We start from the raw sequence: 11,331 nt of genomic DNA, 5'->3' as shown, positions 1-11,331 counted from the left end.
GTGGAGGGAGCCTGAAAGGGCCTCCCCAGCCTATCGGAGCGAGCGCAAGGGACAGCGCGTCACAGGTGAGGGGGAATGAAAGGTGTGTGTGTTTATAAGACAGAAAAGAATTCATAAGAAAACAAAAGTAAAAGGTATTGAATAGAGCTATGTGTATAACGTGCTGCCCTGATTAGACAAGCAGCCCAGTTTGAATTGAGCGCGCTTGGCAACTCACGTGGCCTCGTCGTTTAACCCGCGCTCGCTAGAGCGTGCGACTTGGTTTGATGAATACAGGGTGTGTGTTGAAAGTACATCATACCACAATAGAGACGGGTTATGTCAACACGATATACGCCGTAACGTATATATGAAACGTGATAGCTTTCTATATAATGTCAATGGAACATAGATTATTTCAGAGTTGACTTCAATAATTTAGTTTATGGTGGTATTTGCAAACGAAAAAGCAGGTGTGCACACTTTGTGTAAATCCGCCAAAAATATAGAAGTGAATGCTTGTAAATATATATGTCAACAATAATAACTTTGCAGCTCTTTTAACCATTTAGAGGGCATGATTTAATTGTTTTAGGTTTATGGGAATATACAAACGCAAAAAAATCATCGAATTTCAGAAATGCATTTTTTTTCTGTCTTCACTTAGAATTCAACCCATGAACCACTTTTAATCCGCCTTAGCGCTACAAAATATTAGCGAGACTGTTGTCAGTTGATTTTGTTTGTCTAGTTTCCACTCTATAAAATTGCCTGCCATCAGATTTTGGTTTACCACAGCAAACGCAAGATGACACACTTTTCACAGGTGTGTCCCTCTGCTGTATTGGCATTAGCGTAGCCATTTTTGAAAATCACCGGATGTGACGTCAAATAAACACGTTGAGTGTTTTTAATTTTGGCCTGTACCGGTTCCTAGCTTGGCGCAAGTTGACGACGCGCATAGGGAGCCGGGAACCAGCTTAGTTATAACATTAAAGAGCACAGGCTCCTCACAGCGATAGCCCGTTCGCGGAGCTCTTCATACTATCGCTGCCACCAGTCAAAACTCCCCAACTGTGATAGGTGGAGTTGAACTCGCAACCAAATGACCGTTATGTTTACAAACAAGTGACGACTGTCGTGACGCTGAATACTCTTACCCCTGCTAAATTTCTTTTCTTTGTTTGTCAATTTGAAGTTCTATTTCATTAAAACTATCATGTAATTGATAGGGTAAGAATGTAAGGGAGAAGTTGGTTGATTTTCCGTTTGTCTGCAATCTCGAACCAATCTGATTATTAAAACAACAAAGTAACTTTATCTGGAAAACATGGTCAGTCGTAAACCTTTTCAAAATGAGAGAGAGAGTCCTTACAAATCTTTAAACCTCGACTATGCGGATACAGAGAGGAAAGTAAAGCGTCTCCTCTTCAGTGACCAGGTGAATCTCGCCCCAGCCAAGAAGAAAAGATGCCTCATCATGCCGTCTGTTGAAGTATCATTAGACGGTATGCTACCACCTCTCTCCAAGCCAGATCTGGACCCGTTAGGTGGTGATCAGTCCAGGGATGCCACACTTGACCTGCCACCATGACTACCCACTGTTGTCTCAGTACACTGGACTTGGTTCACGTTTCTCCTGCTGATCTAGTGCTTGTGGAGGTTGGCGTGCAGATACCATGACCAAGCACGAGCCCTAAACAAGCAAGTCCAGGGCCTAACTCTACTTCTGGCTGAAGAAAAAAGGAAGGTAGTTTGTCTTGTGGCTCAAGTGGAGAAGATGAAAGCCGACAGCAAAGGGACTTCATTCGCCTTGCAAGTTCTGAAGGCTGATGACGATGTCAAATTTTACACTGGTATTGAGTCCAAGAAACTGTTTTATGAATTGTTTGAGTTTGTTGCCACCTACATTCAGAGACGATAGCATGGAACAATAAGCTTGTTGAAGAGTGTTCGGCACTTTGCTGGACGACGTGGGCCGAAACCCCGACTTTTGACCTGTGACGAGTTTCTTATGACTTTGATGAGGTTGCGACTGGGACTGCTAACCAAAGGGTTTCTGCACCACTTTGTTCGAGGATATTTTTATCATGGATAAGAGGAATGTCAACAGTTTTAGGGACATCAGTGTATATGCCAGACCTCGGGGAAATTAGAGCATCCAAACCTAATCGTTTTCGTCATCTTCCAGACATCCATTCAATCATTGACTGTACAGAAGTGTTTATTGAAACCCCAAAGGATCCTCATCTCCAGGCTGCAACTTGGAGTGACTACAAGCACCACAGCACACTGAAGATACTGGTTGCTGTAGCCCCTAACAGTACCATTGTCTTCGCATCAAAAGCATATTGTGGTAGAGCTGGAGACAAGGCTGTTACACTCAACAGTGGATATTTAGACCAGGTGCCTCCCTATTCTATATGCTGATGGCTGATAAAGGTTTCAATACATGTATTGCCAATGAATGTGCAGACAGGTATTTATCAATACATGTTCCGCCTGGAAGGAGAGGCCAGAGCCAGATGAGTTGTGCTTCAGTGCGGAAGACAAAACGGATTGCGAACCTGCGTATTTTAGTGGAACAGGTCATTAGGCAGATAAAGACATTCCGTCTGCTCAAGACTGAGCTTCTAGTGCCTCACATAGATGACATTGTTACTGTTTGTTGTGCCCTTGTGATCTTTAAGAAGTCTGTTTATATGTCCTGTATGTCCTCCTGTTGTATTGTCAATTTATTGTAAAATATTTATGATAAGCTTAAATGCGTTGGACATTCTCTATTTAGTGGGGGCATGGGTGGCACAGTTGTCTAACGCTAAGGCACCTCAATTTGCTGTGCAGATTAACATCCATAGGGACCACCATAAACCTGGGTTCAAATCCTGATTCTCCCCGATAATGGTTTTAGGTTTGTTGGCACCATTTTAGTGCTCATGGGTTTCACCAAAGTGGTAAAACGACTGAGACCTGCATCACGTAGGACTACTGATCAAAGCGGTGCTAATGTATGCCTATAACCGTATTTCGTACATGTCCTGTGAATTACTCCAAATTTAACATTCTGATCACTTCATCTGTTTGGTGTATCTCTCCACCCATTGTAATGTTGCGAGATTTAATGGTTGATTTGTGTTTTAGTGTTACGATATGACAATGCGTTTTTCAGTATTAGCGCTATGCGAGGAGTTATGTCCCTTTGAATAGAAGTGAGGGTGAGAGCCGATGCAGTGTGTACGACTGCGGAAACGATTGCGTTACACTTTCACTGGACAAGTTCAATGTGTATGTTTGTGACGATGTATTATGCTCTCATGAATCCTAAAGTAGCCATCGATGATGGTTCTCAATAATAAATTCTTCAAAACTCATGAAGTGTGTTGCGTCTCATGGTTACATCACAAAGGACATGGAACATCAACCAGATGCGTGGAATATGCTGAAACCACCAAATCAAGAACTGTTACACCGGTACCTGTACAACTTCTTTATTACAATGATTGTGACGTTTGAATTCAATCATCATGGTCACATGCAAACAAACATGTGAAGTTAATGCACGTTTAAACAAATCAACATATCGAGTATTAAACATATATTGAATATACCCCTTAACTGATAGTATAGCACTGACTACAATGCAACCAATGCAATTATTACAAATTCACAATGTTATATTTAACATCATTTACTTATACATGTTCATTGCCAACTATGTCACAAAACTCAAGTAGATTGTTATGCTTTGACAATAAAGTGTCATCTTGTGAACCTTGAGTGAGGCCAGTCCAATTGCCCAAACTCAAATTGATTGTTTGGTTTTCATAGGTAAGTGTCATCCTGTCACACATCTTGACATGTTGTGAAAAAAGACCAGTCAAACTGGTTAAACCTAAGTTAATTGCTTTGTTTTGAGAGGCCCCAAGTAAGCCCCTTGAGCTCTTGTACCATGTCAATAATGTAAGAATAAGAAAAATACCTGTACGTTTTGAAACCAACTGAGCCAAAATTGTGTAAAATATGTGATGGATACAAAATCACATTCTGATTTGGGTAGGGTTATAGCTAAAACGAAAACGGCTACTATTGCCTGTCGAAAACGCCACCCTATTTTTTTTTAACCTTGATAAAATAAATGATATTAAACTAACATGGTCGCTTGCGAACACCAATAATTGTGAAATGTTACAACTAAACTAATGTCCAAAAGAAATGATACCACGAGTTTGAAAGGACATTACAAAAAAACTAAACGATACAGACATTTCAAATTAGTATATGACTTGTGAGAAATGTTTTCACAGTATGTGTACAAAAATTCATTGTCATCAATCCTTTACAATCATGTGGACAGACATGTAAAGACGCCGGGGGTCCAAAATGAAAATTTCATTTGAACACAGTTGATGAGTCAAGTGTTGAAAATGTCACAACACACGTCTCAAAGTCATGTTAGTACCGGGTATGTCCACCGTGAGCGTCAATACACGCTAGTACACGTTTACGGGCTGATGAAGTCAGACGTCTGATGACGTTGGGGGGAGATGCGTTGCCATTCATGGAGGAGGCATTGTTCCAATTCCTGGAGGTTAACTGGAGGCAAAAAGGCGATTCCTGACTTTGCGGAGGAGGATGTCCCACATGTGTTCGATTGGGTTCATGTCCGGTGAACATGCCGACCATGGTAAAACGTGAATGTTGGCGTTTGCTAGGAAGTTCGGGGTCAGCCTTGCCGTGTGATGCCTCACATTATCGTGCTGGAAAATTATACCATTAGGCTGTTGTTGGATGAATGGCACCACAACTGGTTATAAGATGTCATCACGATAACGCTGCGCATTCAGGTTTCCTTGAATAATGTCGTCACCGCAGATCCCACCCCAAATCATTAAACCTCCACCTCCATGTGGCCTGACTTGATGGATGTTCTTCGGTACACACGCTGCCGGCCGTCGTTCCTAAGATGCAAAATCTGCTTTCGTCAGAAAACATGACACCTGCCCAGTTCCACCGTTGCCACCGTCGAAGTCGCCTGGCCCATATCCGTCTGTTGAGTCGGTGTTGAGGTGTCAGGACGTGCTCAGATACCATGTGCCCGCAGTCTCCTGTACACGGTTTGTCGGCTTATCACGTGTCCCAGTGCTGTCCGTGTCGTTAACGTCGCCGTTACGAAGCGGTACCGAAGGTGAAGTACCCGGATGTGGCGGTCTTCAATAGGCGTGGTCACCCGTGGTCTCCCGGTTCTCAGCCTGTCTGCTGTCCGACCTGTTTGACGTAACCGCTGCATTAACCCTGTGACGGTTATGCGCGCGCATCCTAACCTTCTGGCGACGTCGCGGTGCGTAGCTCCCTGTTGGAGCATTCCTACGTCTCTCTCTCTCTCTCTCAATCGATGTCAAACGTGGCATTTCTTTTGTGTGCTTTTTGTTGCTGTGATCCCAACGTGTCGGGTCAGCAGTTTTATACAGAAGATATGCACGTGCATTTAGTGTTACGGGACGGAACGTCATTTGGGCAAATTGCACGCTTTTTTCTAAATTGATCAAATGTTCCCGGTTTTATCGACTGAATACGTTTGGTTTGGAACGTAGGATACGCAAAAGTACCTTTTCAGACAAAAATTAACTCTTCTTAATAAAATATTTAGAAAAATGTGTGGTATCGTTTCTTTTGGACATTAGTTTAGTTTACATTAGAATTTACCCTCTACTCCAACTATATTCCAACTTAGCCTATACCACAACTCAACTTATTGTGAAAACATAACATGCCTTATAGTAAAATAAATGAAATTAAACTCACATCGTCTCTTACAAACACTAATAATAGTGAAATGTTTAAACAAGTTTACAGTAGAAATTAGCCCCCTACTCCAATTTACTCGCCGACTCTGATTAGTAGGCGCAACTAACTTATTGTGAAAACAGTATATGCTTTGAAGTAATATCATGGGCATTAAATATGTACATAAGTTTTATAATGATGCTATTTACTAAAAACAACTGTTAAAAACCCTCAATGGTAGTTATTCATAAAATATACTTTAATGCACAAAATATCAAAATATGATATCATTGCAATGTTCAAAATCACCTAAATATTAAACCATAAATACTTGTCACATAAACCAAAACATTCAATAATGATCCCTATTGAAATATTGTTAATCTAAATGCCATGTAAGCTATGACTTAATTTGGGTGTCTAAGTAGCAATGTAAACAAACCTTAATCCCCATAATCCAACTAAGTAAACATAACCCTAAAATAACATTGTCTCTACCACTTAATTACCTCTGTATTCAATAAGTCTAGACAGCACCCTATTTACCTAGTGCTAATCATCTAAAACAATAGATGTCACCTGCCAGCTAGTTAGCGTCAAAGGATACACATCCAAATAGTTCCAAACCTTATAATAACATTGACATAAATGTTAATCCTTAATATGGTTGGTCAACAGAACCTAACCTTGTGATTGGTCTACTTACCCAAACCCATGGTATACCACATATAAGTTAGTATAAATATCGGTCCGGAAGAAGTGTCTTCAGACTTGCTCTCGCCTTCCTAGGAACATGCTCGGTCCCTGGGAAGTCTATGTATGCTCACCATTGTTATATATATTTGTTAGCTACTTATATATATGATGTTCATGTAAATAAATCTGTGTGTATTGTACTAGTCGTCTCTTGTTCTACCTGGCTGAGTTACCCCTTTAGTCAGGCATGATAGTTGGCGGAGAATCCTTACGATTTCGACCAAGAGACCTAGTGCATCATAGATCTGTCACGGTCCCGATGTCATGGCCTCTACCAGTTCTTGAAGATGTAATAGACAGTATCGCTGATGCCAAGGCAAACATATTTACTACCTTAGATTTAGCAAAGGTTTTTTTTCAAATTCCTTTACATGAAGATTCTAAGCACAAGACTGCTTTCATCACTCACCAAGGGTTGTACCAGTTCAAGCGGTTACCACAGGGTTTATCGAACTCGCCAATGTGTTTTCAGCAACAAATGACACAAGTCCTTCGCAAAATACTCTGGAAGACAGCCCTAGTTTACATTGATGATATTAACTTGTTCAGCAAATCTTTTGATGACCACCTTGCACATCTACAGCAATTGTTCCAGCTTCTACGAGAGGCCAGTCTTACTCTAAAACCATCAAAATGCAATTTCGCTACTGAAAAGGTACTCTATTTAGGTCATGTTCTCTCCAAGAATGGTGTGCAAGTAGATAACTGTAAGACAGAGGCAGTAAAAAGCTTTCCAGTACCTAGATGACAAAAAAGATGTTCGTTCATTTCTCTGCCTATGCAATTTCTATCGCAGGTATGTCAAAGATTATGCCAAATTATCCCTGCCTCTTAACTCGCTTCTACAAAGTAGTGCAAATCCAGATGGTGTAAGTTCATCTAAGGCCAAAATTCACTGGACACCAGAGTGTGACAAGGCTTTCAATGCACTGAAGGAGGCCCTGTGCACAACTCCTGTACTTGCTTATCCACATTTTGAAAAGGAATTTTTTGTGTCAACAGATGATTCAGATTCATCTATTGGTTTTGTCCTTTCTCAGACAGATAAAAAAAGATAACAATCATCACGTAGCATATGGTGGCAGAGCTCTACAGGGAAATGAAAAGAACTGGAGTATTACAGAAAAAGAAGGTTTAGCACTACTTGAGGCTATTAGAACATTCTGACCTTACCTTGCTAATTCAAAATTTACTGTGTTCACAGATCATCTAGCATTGAAATAGATTAAATCAATCAAAAATGCTACAGGCAGATTAGGTAGATGGTCACTTGAACTGTCAACCTACAATTTTGATAGAGTGGCAAGTCCCACGGTAATGCAGATGCCTTGTCACGTCGCCAGTATGAAGTCAACATCAACTGTGGCAGTCAGACAAATCCTGATAGAGAACAAACAATCTACACAGTCTCAGGTGGTACCTAAAGTAATACAAAGCATGCCAACTAACAAAAACCATTTACCCCCAGGTACAGACACATCTATCCTCACAGTACAACCAGAGGAACAAACCAAGCACTGGTCAGCAACTTTTGAGTATGAAGAAGATTACCATCCATTTCATCCAATAAATGTTGTTGCTTCTTTACATGCTTCTGATGCCAATGTTACAAGTGATGCTCTTATTGAAGCTAATCTTCAATCACACCCAAATCTGCGCCACTTACAAAGAATTTGTCCTGATTTTAGCCAAATATTTGATTATAAGGAAGATAGCATTCTTCCAGGTGATGAAAAGCAAAGGCACAAGGTAATATCAGAATCTAGCCTCTTCGAAATAGATAATGGCATATTATATAGGTTTGTCCCACAGAGCCACAAAAGTCACTCCCAGAAATTTCTGAAGCAACTAGCTGTTCCAGGTACACTACGCAAAGATCTATTGTTTGCTTACCATGATTCTGAGCTTGGTGGTTGTCACCATGGAAAAGAAAGGATGCACAACACCATGCGACCCAAGTACTTTTGGCCCAGCATTTACAATTATACCACATATAAGTTAGTATATGGTCCAAAATTTACTCCAAAAATCTCTTAATAAAATACAACAATGGGCTGACAAATGGGGCTTCTCCCTTAACTCAGAAAAAAACAACAGGAATAGTATTCAAACATAAAAACATGAAACCAAACACGCACCCAACATGGCACCTCCTACACTTCACTTCTGGCCTTAACAGGAGAAATGCCACTAAGTCTACGCAGGGAACAGCTAAGCTTAAATTTCTGGGCCGCGTCCCAATCAAACCCTCTCATCCAAAACTTAATTAACCAAAACATCAGCCCCCAAAACCAAGCTCTAACTTGTAAACACCCCTTACTTACCCCAATATCTCATAGAATAACAAACTACCTAAATGAACATCAAATTATCTTAAACAAAACTGCAAACAATCAAATATCTTCACCCCTAAACATAAAATACCCAAAATAGACACAACACTAGCTAGCCAAATAAATAAACAAACCGACCCAAACATAGCTAAAACTACCACACTAGCATATATACACGAAAATTGGCCAAATTGGTGTCACATTTACACGACGGATCCTCAGATCCGACCTCCAAACCCACAGGTTTCGGAGTCCATACCACACAACCAACTAAAACCACACAATCCTTCCGACTCCCAAACAACCAATCAATATTCACGGCAGAACTAATGGGCATGGCCTCAGCCCTCCATAATCAAGAATCCAAAAAAACAAAACAAAAATCCTAATACTTACCGACTCCCTAAGTGGACTGCAAGCCCTCCAAAACAAAAATACCAAAAACCAACCTAAATTAATAAATCAAATACTTAAAAGCTCCAACGACCTAACTAAGGCAGGCAAACAAATAACCTTCTTGTGGATACCCGCCCACGTAGGAATATACGGTAATGAAAACGCCGATAAAGCAGCTAAACTATCCCTCAAAATCCCAGAAATAAGCTTAAACTTACCCATCTCAAAATCAGAAATTAAAAGTGTAAACAAGCAAAAAATCACACAAAAATGGCATAACCTATATCTAAACTCACTGCACACACTACCTAACACATCGAACCGCATTACAAACCACCCTCAATCTAAACAAGGCTCTCACTCTAGATGCAATACTAAACCCACAAAATAAACTAGAAAACTTCAAGGCCTTAGGCGTATTCTTAATAAAAACGGAACTAACGAAACGCATCTAAAAACACAATAACCTACCAAATCAAAATCAAATAAACAAACAAACATCCACCATACCCAGCTCCCTTAGTTCTCCTCCCCAACCCCAAACCCATCCAAATCTCAAAATTCCCAAATTCTATATAAGCAGCCCCTAAACCCCCCTCTTGGGTTGCACAGACCACTTTCGCCCCTTTCGGAAACACATTAAATGGCCTGGCCGGGCCTGTGTGCGAAATACGCATCAGTCGAAAAGCGCACGTTAAATCTCCAAAGTAAGTAAGTAAGTAAGTAAGTAAGTAAGTGTCTTCAGACTTGCTCTCGCCTTCCTAGGAACATGCTCGGTCCCTGGGAAGTCTATGTATGCTCACCATTGTTATATATATTTGTTAGCTACTTATATATATGATGTTCATGTTAATAAATCTGTGTATATTGTACTAGTCGTCTCTTGTTCTACCTGGCTGAGTTACCCCTTTAGTCAGAACATGATAGTAAAATAAATGAAATTAAACTCACATTGTCTCTTACAAACACCAATAATTGTGAAAAGTTAAAACAAGTTTACATTAGAAATTAGCCCCCTGCTACTATCACAGTGCTCGGTGGTACATGGGCCGATATTGTAAACTGTGATGAAGATGAAAACTGTGAAGAACTGTATAAAGAATCAAGAATATTTATTGAACAGAACACCCTCGTAGGGCAGGGTACAAACTATCTACATATGGAATAAATATAACTATCAACATGAAAGGTAGGTATACATAATGTACATTATATATATAAATATTACATATTGTTTCATTCATAGTGTATAAACATATATATATATATATATATATATATATATATATATATATATATATATATATATATATCATGAGGTGGCTGGAAGCGTGTACTTTAATGATGCTGATACTGTATAGATAAGACATAATAATCATAAGGTCATATCTAGATGTCTATAAGAGAGGTTCTTTTAACAAACATGTCGGAGATAATTTGTGAAACATATTTTGATCTTTCAGGACGGGTTCAGGATATTTACTGAGATTTTATTATCATTTTGGCAGTTTTGTAAGTCTAGTGTTCGAAGAAGTATCTGCCTTTCATTCTGATAATTTGGACAGTACAAAAGGAAGTGTTTTTCATCTTCTATCTTATTTAGGTTACATATTTTACATATTCTCTGGTGGACAGGCGTGTTAGTGTATCGGCCTCTTTCAATCTCCAGATTATGGCAACTTAATTTGGTTAAAGCTAATCTATGATCTTTACATTTTACAGCTGAAACATACTTCTTAAGTTCAAATTTATCTTTAATAAGTCCTAGATGCCTAAGTTTGTGGGAGTTATCAGTGTTTACTTGGTCACTTTCAATGAGAAATATATTTCTAAATTTTGTTTGAAGAGCTTCATAGACTTTTGAGCAAGGGGCATTTTCACTGTTAGATTTGGGAAGTAGGTGTGCCATCATATATTTGATAGGGGATGTCCAGGACATTTTTTGTGAGACCAAGAGAATATCCTCCTGGTACGCATCGAATAAGAGCCTGTCACATTCCAAGCCTCTCAGACGCTTGTAATATCTATACATGGACATATATATTTGTAAAGTAAGAGGGTACATTCCTAATTCACTGAGGCA

At 39.7% G+C, this 11,331-nt stretch overlaps 1 pseudogene; it reads left to right on the top strand.

Moving 5' to 3' along the window:
- The first annotated feature begins 1,309 nt into the window (after positions 1-1,309).
- On the top strand, positions 1,310-2,409 carry LOC139466879 (uncharacterized; annotated as a pseudogene).
- Positions 2,410-11,331: the final 8,922 nt, after the last annotated feature.

The sequence above is a fragment of the Haliotis cracherodii genome, unplaced genomic scaffold (genome assembly GCF_022045235.1).
Source record: "Haliotis cracherodii isolate W230 unplaced genomic scaffold, xgHalCrac1.p SCAF_19, whole genome shotgun sequence".
NCBI classification, from domain to species: domain Eukaryota; kingdom Metazoa; phylum Mollusca; class Gastropoda; order Lepetellida; family Haliotidae; genus Haliotis; species Haliotis cracherodii.
This window is presented reverse-complemented; position numbering and strand designations above follow the sequence as displayed.